The 12495-nt window shown below is 40.5% G+C and overlaps 1 long non-coding RNA gene across 1 annotated transcript; it reads left to right on the top strand.

Moving 5' to 3' along the window:
* Positions 1 to 16: 16 nt before the first annotated feature.
* LOC110486611 lies at positions 17 to 2792 on the top strand. Its single transcript, XR_002468093.2, has 3 exons — positions 17 to 249; positions 416 to 534; positions 2658 to 2792. It is a non-coding gene; the product is annotated as an uncharacterized LOC110486611 (long non-coding RNA).
* Positions 2793 to 12495: the final 9703 nt, after the last annotated feature.

The following is a 12495-nucleotide window of genomic DNA, read 5'->3' as shown; positions in this document are numbered from 1 at the left end:
GGACATCAATGGAATTGCATTGGGAAAGACTGCGCACAGCCACGAGCGAGAACTGACTCTTGAACAAGACAATCGATATGGCTTTACGAAAATTGATTTTTCGCGTCTATGCATTGAACAGCAAACCTAATTCTGTAAAGGTTTTGAATACTCATATGTCTGCCTTTAGTGTATTGAGTCCTAACACCGATTTGAGAGTAAAACATGACCGACACAACCTCTGCTTTTCTATCAACCTGGACGGCGAAGGTGAGCGTGAAACAGCAGGGATTGCAATTTACAACCAGGGTGTTATAGTAACTCGAGGCCGGTGTTCATGCATGGCCCACTTGGGAAGGTTCCTAGTTAGGAACACATGACCGTGGGGAATATAATATGTTACACGTATAAATAAAATTTTACTCTCTTGGCACAGGACATCAGGATAGCGCGGTGCTGCGCTACAAATTTACGAGCAAGAAGGAGGTAGATCTACTGTCAACTTATGTACCCGAGTCTTTCAGGGGCAAAGGAGTTGCAGCTCTTCTGTCAAAGGTAAACTGTCATGACTATGGAATCCCATTTCTGCCACCCCCCAAAAATGTAAAGGCCCAGTGCAGTCAAAACGTGTTATACTGTGTTTTATATATATTTCCACACAGGTTTGAATAAATCTGAAATTGTGAAAATTATGATAATGCCCTTTTAGTGTAAGAACAGTTTGAAATGTCATTCTGTTTTGGTGGGATGGACTTTTGGCCTGCCTGGTGAAATGAACAGGCGGTAAATTAGTAAATAGTCCAATTAAATATTGTTCCAAACTACTCTGCCAATAACAACAAGTTTTCAGTTTTTCCCTCCCTACTCAGACCACTCCCAGACAGTCATAGCAAAATTATTGCTTGAGAAATTGCTCTTTGCTATTTGAAAACAATCACTGTAAGGTACCAATTGTTACCCAGCAATGATTTGATATTGAGAATTTAAAAAACGTCTGCATTTGACCTTAGAAAATGATTATACTATCTAAACATTTCTAGGTAGTATCTACACATTTTGAGATACGTAAGTCAACATTTTGAGATACTTTTTTCTAACCTTAATTTAACTATTCAAGTCAATTAATAACAAATTATTATTTACAAGAACGGCCTACGAAGAGGCAAAAGGCCTCCTGTGGGGATGGGGCCCAACTTGTTTAAATGTAGGACAAAACACACATCACGACAAAAGAGACACCACAACACTACATAAAGAGAGACATAAGACAACAATATAAAAAGACAGGAACATGACAATACATGGTAGCAGCACAACATGACAACAGCACAACATGGTAGCAGCACAAACATGGTACAAACATTGTTAGGCACAGACAACAGCAGGAAGGGCAAAAAGGTAGAGACAACAATACATCACACGAAGTGTCAGTAAGTGTCCATGATTAAGTCTTTGAATGTAGAGATGGAGATAAAACTGTCCAGTTTGGGTGTTTTTTGCAGCTCGTTCCAGTCGCTAAGTTAGTTGCAGCGAACTGAAAAGAGGAGCTACCCAGGGATGTGTGTGCTTTGGGGACCTTTAACAGAATGTGACTGGCAGAACAGGAACAGGGTATGTGGAGGATGAGGGCTGCAGTAGATATCTCAGATAGGGGGGAGTGAGGCCTAAAAGGGTTTTATAAATAAGCATCAACCAATGGGTCTTGCGCCGGGTATACAGAGATGACCAGTTTACAGAGGAGTATAGCGTGCAGTGATGTGTCCTATAAAATGTTGAGATATTAAGTCCTCACCCTAGGGAGGACTCCTGGTCCTTTACTCAGACACAGAGACAACAACTGTGAGTGGTCAATAGAGCTAACAGTGCTGAGTTTGCTTTATGCAGGGTTGCATCATGTAGGACTTTGCATCTGTAATTAAAAAGTAAATCACACAACAAACCATTGCTATTGTGTTGATTGATTAATTGCTATTGTGTTGATTGATCATTGCAGTCAATCAAGTTCGGATATAAATCAAATTTGATCACATTCATATTTTCTCTTAACACAAATAAATGGGCCTATATTTAATATATAATTTAGGTTGTAAATACATAGCTTAGGCTATAAATACATGACGTTGCTGCTTTGTTTCCCTTGCCCAGAGGGAATCAGAGTGCTTAGGCTTCTCTGGCTACCTGCAGCTGTGGTTGTTATCTGTAGGCTACAGTTGATCAGTTTGTGCTCAAGTTTACAGATGGAAATCACCACACAATGCTACAAATAAATAAACATGGCACGGCAGGTAGCCTAGTGGTTAGAGCGTTGGGCCAGTAACCGAAAGGTTGCTGAATCGAATCCCAGAGCTGACAAGGTGAACATCTGTTGTTCTGCCCCTGAACAAGGCAGTTAACCCACTGTTCCTAGGCCGTCATTGTAAATAAGAATTTGTTCTTAACTGACTTGCCCAGTTAAATAAAGGTTAAATGTAATATATATATATACTATATGTATGATTTACCATCTCTACATTTTAGATAGTATTGACTTTTTTGTATGTGGTGGGAATTGGCTTCCATACATGACTCATGATGTCTTTGGTAACAATAAAATAGTTGCATGTTTGGTAATATTTTTTAATTGCAATATTATTATTATGATGTGTTAGTACATTTGAACCATTCTCTCCTCTATTCAGGCTGCCATGGATTTTCTGGTGGAAGAAAACCTCAAGGCCCATATATCTTGTTGTTATATTAAGAAATATGTTGAGGAAACCACACTTCTTGGTTATAAGGATCTTATTATAGTCTGAATAAGCTGCATCCTTGATGAATAGTGGTTGGAAAGAATGGTAATTATAAAAATACAAAATACTTTAAAATAATGAATTCAGTATTTACAGTGCTAGTCAAAAGTTTGGACACACCAATTCATTCAAGGGTTTTTCTTTATTTTTACTATGTTCTACATGGTATAATAATAGTGAAGATAATCAAAACTATGAAATAACACATGGAATCATGTAGTAACCAAAAAAAGTGTTAAACAAATCAAAATATATTTTAGATTTTAGATTCTTCAAGGTAGCCTTGATGACAGCTGACAGAAACTGACAGATGACAGAAACGGAAGTCCACCATTACTTGAAGACAAAGGTCAGTCAATCCGGAAAATGACAAGAACTTTGAAAGTTGTACAGTCGCAAAAACCATCAAGCGCTATGATGAAACTGGCTCTCATGAGGACCGCCATAGGAAAGGAAGACCCAGTTACCTCTGCTGCAGAGGATAAGTTCATTAGTTACCAGCCTCAGAAATTGCAGCCCAAATAAATGCTCCACAGAGTTCAAGTAAAAGACACATCTCAACATCAACTGTTCAGAGGAGACTGCATGGTCTTCATGGTCAAATTGCTGCAAAGAAACCACTACTATAGGACACCAATAATAATAAGAGACTTGCTTGGGCCTAGAAACACGAGCAATGGACAATAGACCGGTGGAAATCTGTCCTTTGGTCTGATGAGTCCAAATGTGAGATTTTTTGTTCCAACCGCCATTTCTTTTTGCGATGCAGAGTATGGATGATCTCTCTATGTGTGGTTCCAACTGTGAAGCATGGAGGAGGAGGTATGATGGTGTGGGGGTGCTTTGCTGGTGACACTGTCAGTAATTTATTTAGAATTCAAGGCACACTTAGCCAGCATGGCTACCACAGCATTCTGCAGCGATACGCCATCCCATCTGGTTTGTGCTTAGTGGGTTTATCATTTGTTTTTAAACAGGACAATGATCCAACACACCTCCAGCCTGTGTAAGGGCTATTTGACCAAGAAGGAGAGTAATGGAGTGCTGCATCAGATGACCTGGCCTCCACCATCACCCGATCTCAACCCGATTGAGATGGTTTGGGATGAGTTGGACTGCAGAGTGAAGGAAAAGCTGCCAACAAGTGCTGAGCATATGTGGGAACTCCTTCAAACTGTTGGAAATGCATTCCAGGTGAAGCTGGTTGAGAGAATGCCAAGAGTGTGCAAAGCTGTCATCAAGGCTACCTTGAAGAATCTCAAATATAAAATATATTTTGATTTGTGTAACACTTTTTTGGTTACTACATGATTCCATATGTGTTATTTCATAGTTTTGATGTCTTCACTAATAATCTACAATGTAAAAATACAAATAAAGAAAAACCCTTGAATGAGTAGGTGTGTCCAAACTTTTGACTGGTACTGTAATACATATTGATTATCAGCCTGCTTTCAGTCTACCTTATTTTGCATTCTCTAACCATGACTTTGAGAAATATTTATTCAGGAGTACGTTCAATGAGAGGCCAAAATAAGCAACCATGTTTGAGTCACTTCAAATGTAGCTTACTATTTCCATCAGAAAGGAAAAGTTTTATTGATAGAAAGAATTCTTCTTTATAAAGTTGTCTGTTGTATTACTTGCTTGTTTAAAATATTTGTGAATAATCTCTTATTTGTTTGTACATTTTTCATTGATTGAACAATTGTCATTTCTATAATAGATTACATTGATATCAAACACCCTCTCATTGTCATGTCTTCAGTAGAGAGCTACCCAGTCTAGTCCGGGTCTTCATAATGTTGTTCTTTTGTTCTCAAGAAATATAACACCTGCAGAATAGAGGATAGACTTTATTGATTGAATCATCACAATTCAGGATTTGTACAGAATAAAAATAGGATAAAGAAACACGATGTTTTTTGCAAATCAGATTACAGTTTTTAATCTAGTCATAGATAGGGATCCTGTATTAATCTCTGAATACTCAAGAAGTAAAGAGTAATCTCCTTTAAAATAGTATTATCTGGAAGTGACAGTGGGTTTAAGGGCTTTAGTTCTAATCAAGAGGATATTGCCTTTCAGGACAGCAGTATAGTGCTCAGACCTTATAACTCTACAATTACTACTGTACTAGGGGGATTTGGAAAGTAACCTTATCCTTTGGACCGGTTTTTGGAGAGACAAAATACGGTTATTGTAATGGTACCGCACTGATGATACAAGGACAATGTTTGATGAAAGAGCTGCTATTACTTCTGAAAGATTAGTGGAATCTGTGTGGGTAGCTGGACAGGTAGGATGACTGACAGTGAAGGTGAACAGGTGGTCACGTGTCAGGTGACAGAGGAATGGATGAGACTGAGGCAGGAATTCCAGGGCCTGGAGAGCTGCAGTGTGTGGTGTTGCGGAGTGCACAAAGGATTGGGCCAGCCTGTATGCACTGGTAAACCGCAAATGATCCATTAGTACTTGGTATTTGTAGCGTTCTGACAGATGACTGTGAATACCCAGTAGGCTCTCGAATGCCATTTCCAAAAGGACAAATTCACTCTCCTTTCCGTTTTCAAAATATGGCAGTTTGGGTCTGGGAATTCTATTCTATTGTAAAGATTAGTGGAATCTGTGTGGGTAGCTGGACAGGTAGGATGACTGACAGTGAAGGTGAACAGGTACGTTACAGACACTTTTTTAGTTCCAATTAATGTAAAAAAAAAAAATTAAATATTCATTGGACATGTTGAGGGCAGTTACATTGTGTGATAATAAGGAAAGAATATTGTGGGCCAGTGGTGCCTAATTCATTTTCTTGGGGCGTTTTAAGATGACATGATTGGGTATAGACCAAAGATCCTTGAAGAGCAATACACCTTTTGTAAATAACATGACATAACAATCTCTTAGTACTCAGCTCAGAGGTCAAGAGTCTTATCTGTGATTGCAGGATGGGGAGGCGTACAAGGTAAAAATGTTGCATATGGGGCCACATTAGCGTACTATTGTGAACATGCCTCTGCATACATTTAAGAAGATCTCTATAGGTAATCTGCTGGATTGAGAGAATTGGATTGAGATTCAGCACGTTGGAAGAGAAGAGGAGCGGGTTCTATAGAAACAGTTAACAATTACTAGTATAGTTGTTTGTTTAGGAAAGTTTACCTTTACAAAGCACTAAGAACTAAAACAGAACCACAAGCCGGGAAATAAATATTTGGAAGAAGTATTACAGCACAATGTTGATTTAACCTCACAACAGACCAATTATGACTTGCCTTGGAGCAGCTGTGAGAAAGACCTGTCATTTCAGTTGCAGAAAAATCTCTTCCTGTTAACTACAGAGAAGCAGCTCTGCTTCGTTATGAAGTAAGACATAGCACAAATATATTTTCACACTTACATGTATCTCCCTTCAAAGTTTAAGTGAGTTACCATCTACATTTCCTGAGACTAACAATTCAACAGATTACAATTACCACTTAGCAGAAAACCTACAGTGGACAATATCTCCATCACCCATCTAACATGATTTGAGTGTCACAATAGTATTGCAGTAGTACAGTATAACATAAATTCAGCAAAAAAGAAACGTCCTCTCTGTGTTTAAAACGGCGTCCTAAACGGCGTTTATTTTCAGCAAACTTAACATGTGTAAATATTTATATGAACATGACAAGATTCAACAACTGAGACATAAACTTAACAAGTTCCACAGACATGTGACTAACAGAAATTGAATGATGTGTCCCTGAACAAAGGGTGGGGGGGTCAAAATCAAAAGTAACAGTCAGTTTCTGGTGTGGCCATCAGCTGCATTAAGTACTGCAGTGCATCTCCTCCTCATGGACTGCACCATATTTGCCAGTTATTGCTGTGAGATGTTACCACACTCTTCCACCAAGGCACCTGCAAGTTCCCGGACATTTCTGGGGGGAATGGCCCTAGCCCTCACCCTCCGATCCAACAGGTCCCAGACGTGCTCAATGGAATTGAGATCCGGGCTCTTCGCTGGCCATGGCAGAACACTGACATTCCTGTCTTGCAGGAAATCACACACAGAATGAGCAATATGGCTGGTGGCATTGTCATGCTGGAGGGTCATGTCAGGATGAGCCTGCAGGAAGGGTACCACATGAAGGAGGAGGATGTCTTCCCTGTAACGCACAGCGTTAAGATTGCCTGCAATGACAACAAGCTCAGTCCGATGATGATGTGACACACCGCCCCAGACCATGATGGACCCTCCACCTCCAAATCGATCCTGCTCCAGAGTACAGGCCTCGGTATAACGGCCATTCCTTAGATGATAAACGTGAATCCTGTCTGGTCCAGCGACGGTGGGTTTGTGCCCATAGGCGACGTTGTTGCTGATGATGTCTGGTGAGGACCTGCCTTACAACAGGCCTACAAGTCCTCAGTCCAGCCTCTCTCAGCCTATTGCGGACAGTCTGAGCACTGATGAAGGGATTGTGCGTTCCTGGTGTAACTCGGACAGTTGTTGTTGTCATGCTGTACCTGTCCCGCAGATGTGATGTTCCGATGTACCGATCCTGTGCAGGTGTTGTTACACGTGGTCTGCCACTGCGAGGATGATCAGCTGTCCGTCCTGTCTCCCTGTAGCACTGTCTTAGGCATCTCACAGTACGGACATTGCAATTTATTGCCCTGGCCATATCTGCAGTCGTTATGCCTCCTTGCAGCATGCCTAAGGCACATTCACGCAGATGAGCAGAGACCCTGGGCATCTTTCTTTTGGTGTTTTTCTGAGTCAGTAGAAAGGCCTCTTTAGTGTCCTAAGTTTTCATAACTGTGACCTTAATTGCCTACCGTCTGTAAGCTGTTAGTGTCTTAACGACCATTCCACAGGTGCAGATTCATTTATTGTTTATGGTTCATTGAACAAGCATGGGAAACAGTGTTTAAACACTTTACAATAAAGATCTGTGAAGTTATTTGGATTTTTACGAATTATCTTTGAAAGACAGGGTCCTGAAAAAGGGACGTTTAAGACTGTTCACTGACAGAACTAACCATGTACACACACACACACACACGATCAGAGATGCTTGGGGCATGTGAGGCTGTGGAATGTAAGCCGTAGGAAGGTGAATTCAGTGGAGGGTAGCAGCAGCATCCTCACATCTTCACCCATCATTTCTCCACCCTATAATCCAATGTGGTCATTTTCCAGAACAAACAGGGATTTATCTGAGATACAGACGCGTAGACATGTCTCTGCTCTCTAAAGTGAACTTTAATCCCTATGTATTTACAATGCGTCGGGTCTTATTAAACAATGATCCCAGATGTGATGCAGAAACCAGGTCACCCTGCACTGCACAGCAGGTATCCCGCATGACTGAAACGCCTCGATCACACCGACAGCGTTATTGCATTTTGGTACACCAGAAGTACATTCATTTCCAATTGGGACGCTGCGTTTGCCTTGCAGAATTGCGTTGCAGAGGCATTGCAGCACATTCTGTGTGGTGCATATGTTGGATTTATCGAATGTAGGCATCATACTGTGTGCGTAAACGGCTTGACAGAAATGGTAGCAGAAGCCTCTATTATTTTGCTAACCTTCAGATGTGAGTCTGGAAGAGAAAGACAGGGTCTCCGTATTGAAGCCACATCACTGGTGGCAATGCCCTGTGCTTTCACAGCAAACTGTTTGAATTCTCTCTTCAAATGAAATTAAATAAAATGTTATTTGTCACATGCGCCAAATGCAACAGGTGTAGACCTTACTTTGAAATGCTTACTTACAAGCCCTTAACCAACAATTCAGTTTTAAGAAAATATAATTAAGAAAATATTTACTAAATAAACTAAACTAAAAAATGTATTTAAAAAACAACACAATAAAATAACTTGTCCTATCTCACATGATCCTTGCTTCAAATGTAACAATAAATGCTTTGTTTAAACTATTGTGTTTCCACTGGGCAAAAACTGGCTGAATCAATGTTATTTCCACGTCATTTAAAAAAATCTTTGTTTAAATGTGATGATGTTGAGTAAATGTGGAAAACTGATTGGATTTGAAAAAAGACATCAACGTAAGGGAATGTAGTCACTTTGAACCTAAATCCAAAGACATGGTGACATTTTTTGTTGATTTCATGTTGAATTCACGTTAGTTGACAACTCTACCAAATTTAAATCAAAACTAGATGTTTGTTTAATTTAAATCAAAACTAGTCTGTGCTCAGTGGGTTATTTTCACTGATATTTCCACAGCATATTATTTGATCCAATATGAATCTCCTGGTGCCTTAATTTATGCAAAGGTTGTTAAGGCTTCTCTCCACCTGAAGGCTTGTTAAGGCTTCTCTTCACCTGAAGGCTTCTCTCCACCTGAAGACTTGTGAAGGCTTCTCTCCACCTGAAGACTTGTGAAGGCTTCTCTCCACCTGAAGGCTTGTTAAGGCTTCTCTCCACCTGAAGACTTGTGAAGGCTTCTCTCCACCTGAAGACTTGTGAAGGCTTCTCTCCACCTGAAGGCTTGTTAAGGCTTCTCTCCACCTGAAGGCTTGTGAAGGCTTCTCTCCACCTGAAGGCTTGTTAAGGCTTCTCTCCACCTGAAGACTTGTGAAGGCTTCTCTCCACCTGAAGGCTTGTGAAGGCTTCTCTCCACCTGAAGGCTTGTTAAGGCTTCTCTCCACCCGAAGGCTTGTGAAGGCTTCTCTCCACCTGAAGGCTTGTTAAGGCTTCTCTCCACCTGAAGGCTTGTGAAGGCTTCTCTCCACCTGAAGGCTTGTGAAGGCTTCTCTCCACCTGAAGGCTTGTGAAGGCTTCTCTCCACCTGAAGGCTTGTTAAGGCTTTTCTCCACCTGAAGCCTTTTGAAGGATTCTCTCCACCTGAAGGCTTCTCTCCACATGAAGGTTTCTCTCCTTGTGAAGGTTTCTCTCCACCTGAAGGCTTCTCTTCAGCCTCTTGCGTCTATTGTTTGTCATAGCTTTTCACTTATAAGGATGTGCATTGAATTTCTGGTAAACCACATCTGAGTTTGAATCAGAAATGGCATTATTTGATTATAATAGCATGGATTGCTCTTTAAAGGTTCCACCAGAGTACACAGATCATATTAAATTAAGGGACATAAGTGGAGTTGGCTCCAATGTCAGATTGTACAGTGACCATTTCCTGGTAAACTGTTTAAGCTTACAACACACAGTTTCCTGTTCAGAGGAGATTTCACAGTATCAGAAGTGACCCATTTGACCCATAATACAGTCATTATTGGGCTGTCCTTCCATAAAAAACGATTTTCACTGTGATGCTGCGAAAAAAATCAGAATCAGACACAAACCCCCTCCCTGTATAATTTAATACCTCTGTCTGGAGATTATCCTGGTTGTATTACCAACGCTTCCTATTACGTCATGATGCCTATGTACAGGGCTTTCTGTCTGTGGATGCAAAGAACAATATTCAATCATTGTAAAACAATAATGTGTGTTAAGTCATGCAAGGAACCCCCAAAAAATCTGCATGGTCAGCTGTTCCCATATATGCCTCAAAAACTGTAATATGAATTGCAAAAAAAATGTATCTTTATCAAGTATCCTACTTTATTCACGCATAAATCAATATTTATTGAAGAAATTGTCACCTGAAAACTATGTCAAAGCTGAAATGAGTTGCCTTGTGGTGTTATTTCCCTCCTGACCAACATAATACCATTGCCTGAGGAAGGAAAGCAAATTGCCTGTCTACTGCAAACATTGAGAAAGAAAGTTATCCTAAAGCTGATGTTACAGGATCATGGCACAACAGTTTAAGTTTGAGCAGTGAAACCCGCCTTCTCTACCATCCCTCCAATCAAGGTAGAGCAGCACTGAAAGATGCGCACAGCATCTCCAGATGATGGTTAATATATCAGTGTCAGATGAGCAAGAACATACTATACTAACTGTATGTGTAAACATTACACCGTCATTTATGTCCAACAAAATATTGTTATTATAGAAAGGAACAATTTATTGCGATGATCAGTTTAGAGATCAACAACGTGTCAGTATGGGATGACAAGCGTATTTGGCACTTCGCTTGGAACAGCCGGTGCACCAGGTTTTTGGGCATGGAATTATGATTATGTGCTTTTGCTTACAAGAATACCAGATGTACCGAAATAAGAGATGTGTTGTTCATAGAATGGCCTCAAATTGTTTGTGGAAGAAGGTATGGCTGGTTCTCATCACCTTCAACAAGACGTTCCGCGACTCCTGCATAAACTTCTCTTCATGTTCTCCCTTGCTGTGGTTTGCGCGTCGCTGTACTTCATTCTCTCCGGCCGCTGTGATTTTATTTTAGTGGATACTGCGAAACATTTGAAGCAAACCTCTCAACTTTTACCTTTGACTGTGCTGTTCCAAAGGAAGAATGCCTCGGCTACAGATGTCGGTGTGCGCTCAGCATCCCCCTTCGGCAGCGCAGGTGCGACAGGTGCAGTTGGTGCGCAGTCAGCCAATGTTGGTAAGGACTGGACGGCAACAAGGAGGCTACCCCAAGCAATCATCATAGGGGTGAAAAAGGGCGGAACACGAGCTCTTTTGGAATTCCTAAGACTTCATCCTGACATTCGAGCACTTGGCTCTGAACCCCACTTTTTCGACAGACATTACTCACGTGGGTTGAATTGGTACAGGTATGTACCTACCTAGCTATCGATGATGATAATGGTGATGATGATGATGATGATTAGAATGATTATTATGATTAGAATGATTAGAATGATAGTGCTGAAACAAACATTTGTGTTTGGTTGATATTTGTTTATATATATTTGATTGACAGGAGGGCTTCATTGTTTGCGTTCTGATTATGTTTACAACTTGCAAAAGGTGTAGAATGATGCACAGTCCTCATTGGAATTGCTGCTTGCTCATGGTCAGCCTGTGTATTGCAAGTTAAAGGGGTTATTTAATGTCTGGGAGAATTTCTCTACCTATTTAAAAAAAAATGTATTTAACCAGGCAAGTAAGTTAAGAACAAATTATTATTTACAATGGCAGCCTAGCCCTGTCAAACCCTAACCCGGATGACACTGGGCCAATTGTGCACCGCCCTATGGGACTCCCAATCACAGCTGGTTGTGATACAGCCTGGAATCGAACCAGAGTCTGTAGTGATACCTCAAGCTCTGAGATGCAGTGCTTTAGACCGCTGCACCACTTGGGAGCCCTACATTTCCCATACATACACTCTGAAGAACAACTGTAAAATCTGTAACACAAATATTATGCAGCGATGTTCTCTATGCCATTATTATTTTATCATTTTGACTGTTCTCCAAAAACAAATAAATGTACCAAACATTCCCCCAACTCCTGAACCTAACATCTGCTACATGATCAATCAATCAATCAATCAAACTATATTTATATAGCACATTTCTTACAACAAATGCATTTCAAGGTGCTTGGGCCAACAGTGCCCCACAATATGGACCTTGTTCTCTCCCTTGTTTGATGTTGTGTGGTGAGTTTTTTAAACAACTAATTGACCAACTTTGGTTCAATTATTTGAATTCCATTTTGTTCAGTTTTCTTCTGTGCGCTCAATTTGCTCATTGTACAGTTTTTCTAGAGATACATCAGATCCAGCCTCAGCTGTGCGATGTAGTAAGGAGTTGTAGTTTCCAACAGGCCAATATTCTATTGTTTAGAGCGTAAAACGTGAGAATTAACTACAATGACCACAATCCCTTGCGCATCTACT

This window comes from Oncorhynchus mykiss, chromosome 13, assembly GCF_013265735.2.
Source record: "Oncorhynchus mykiss isolate Arlee chromosome 13, USDA_OmykA_1.1, whole genome shotgun sequence".
Taxonomy (NCBI): domain Eukaryota; kingdom Metazoa; phylum Chordata; class Actinopteri; order Salmoniformes; family Salmonidae; genus Oncorhynchus; species Oncorhynchus mykiss.
Note: the sequence above shows the minus strand (reverse complement) of the source record. Positions and strands in the feature narration are given on the sequence as shown.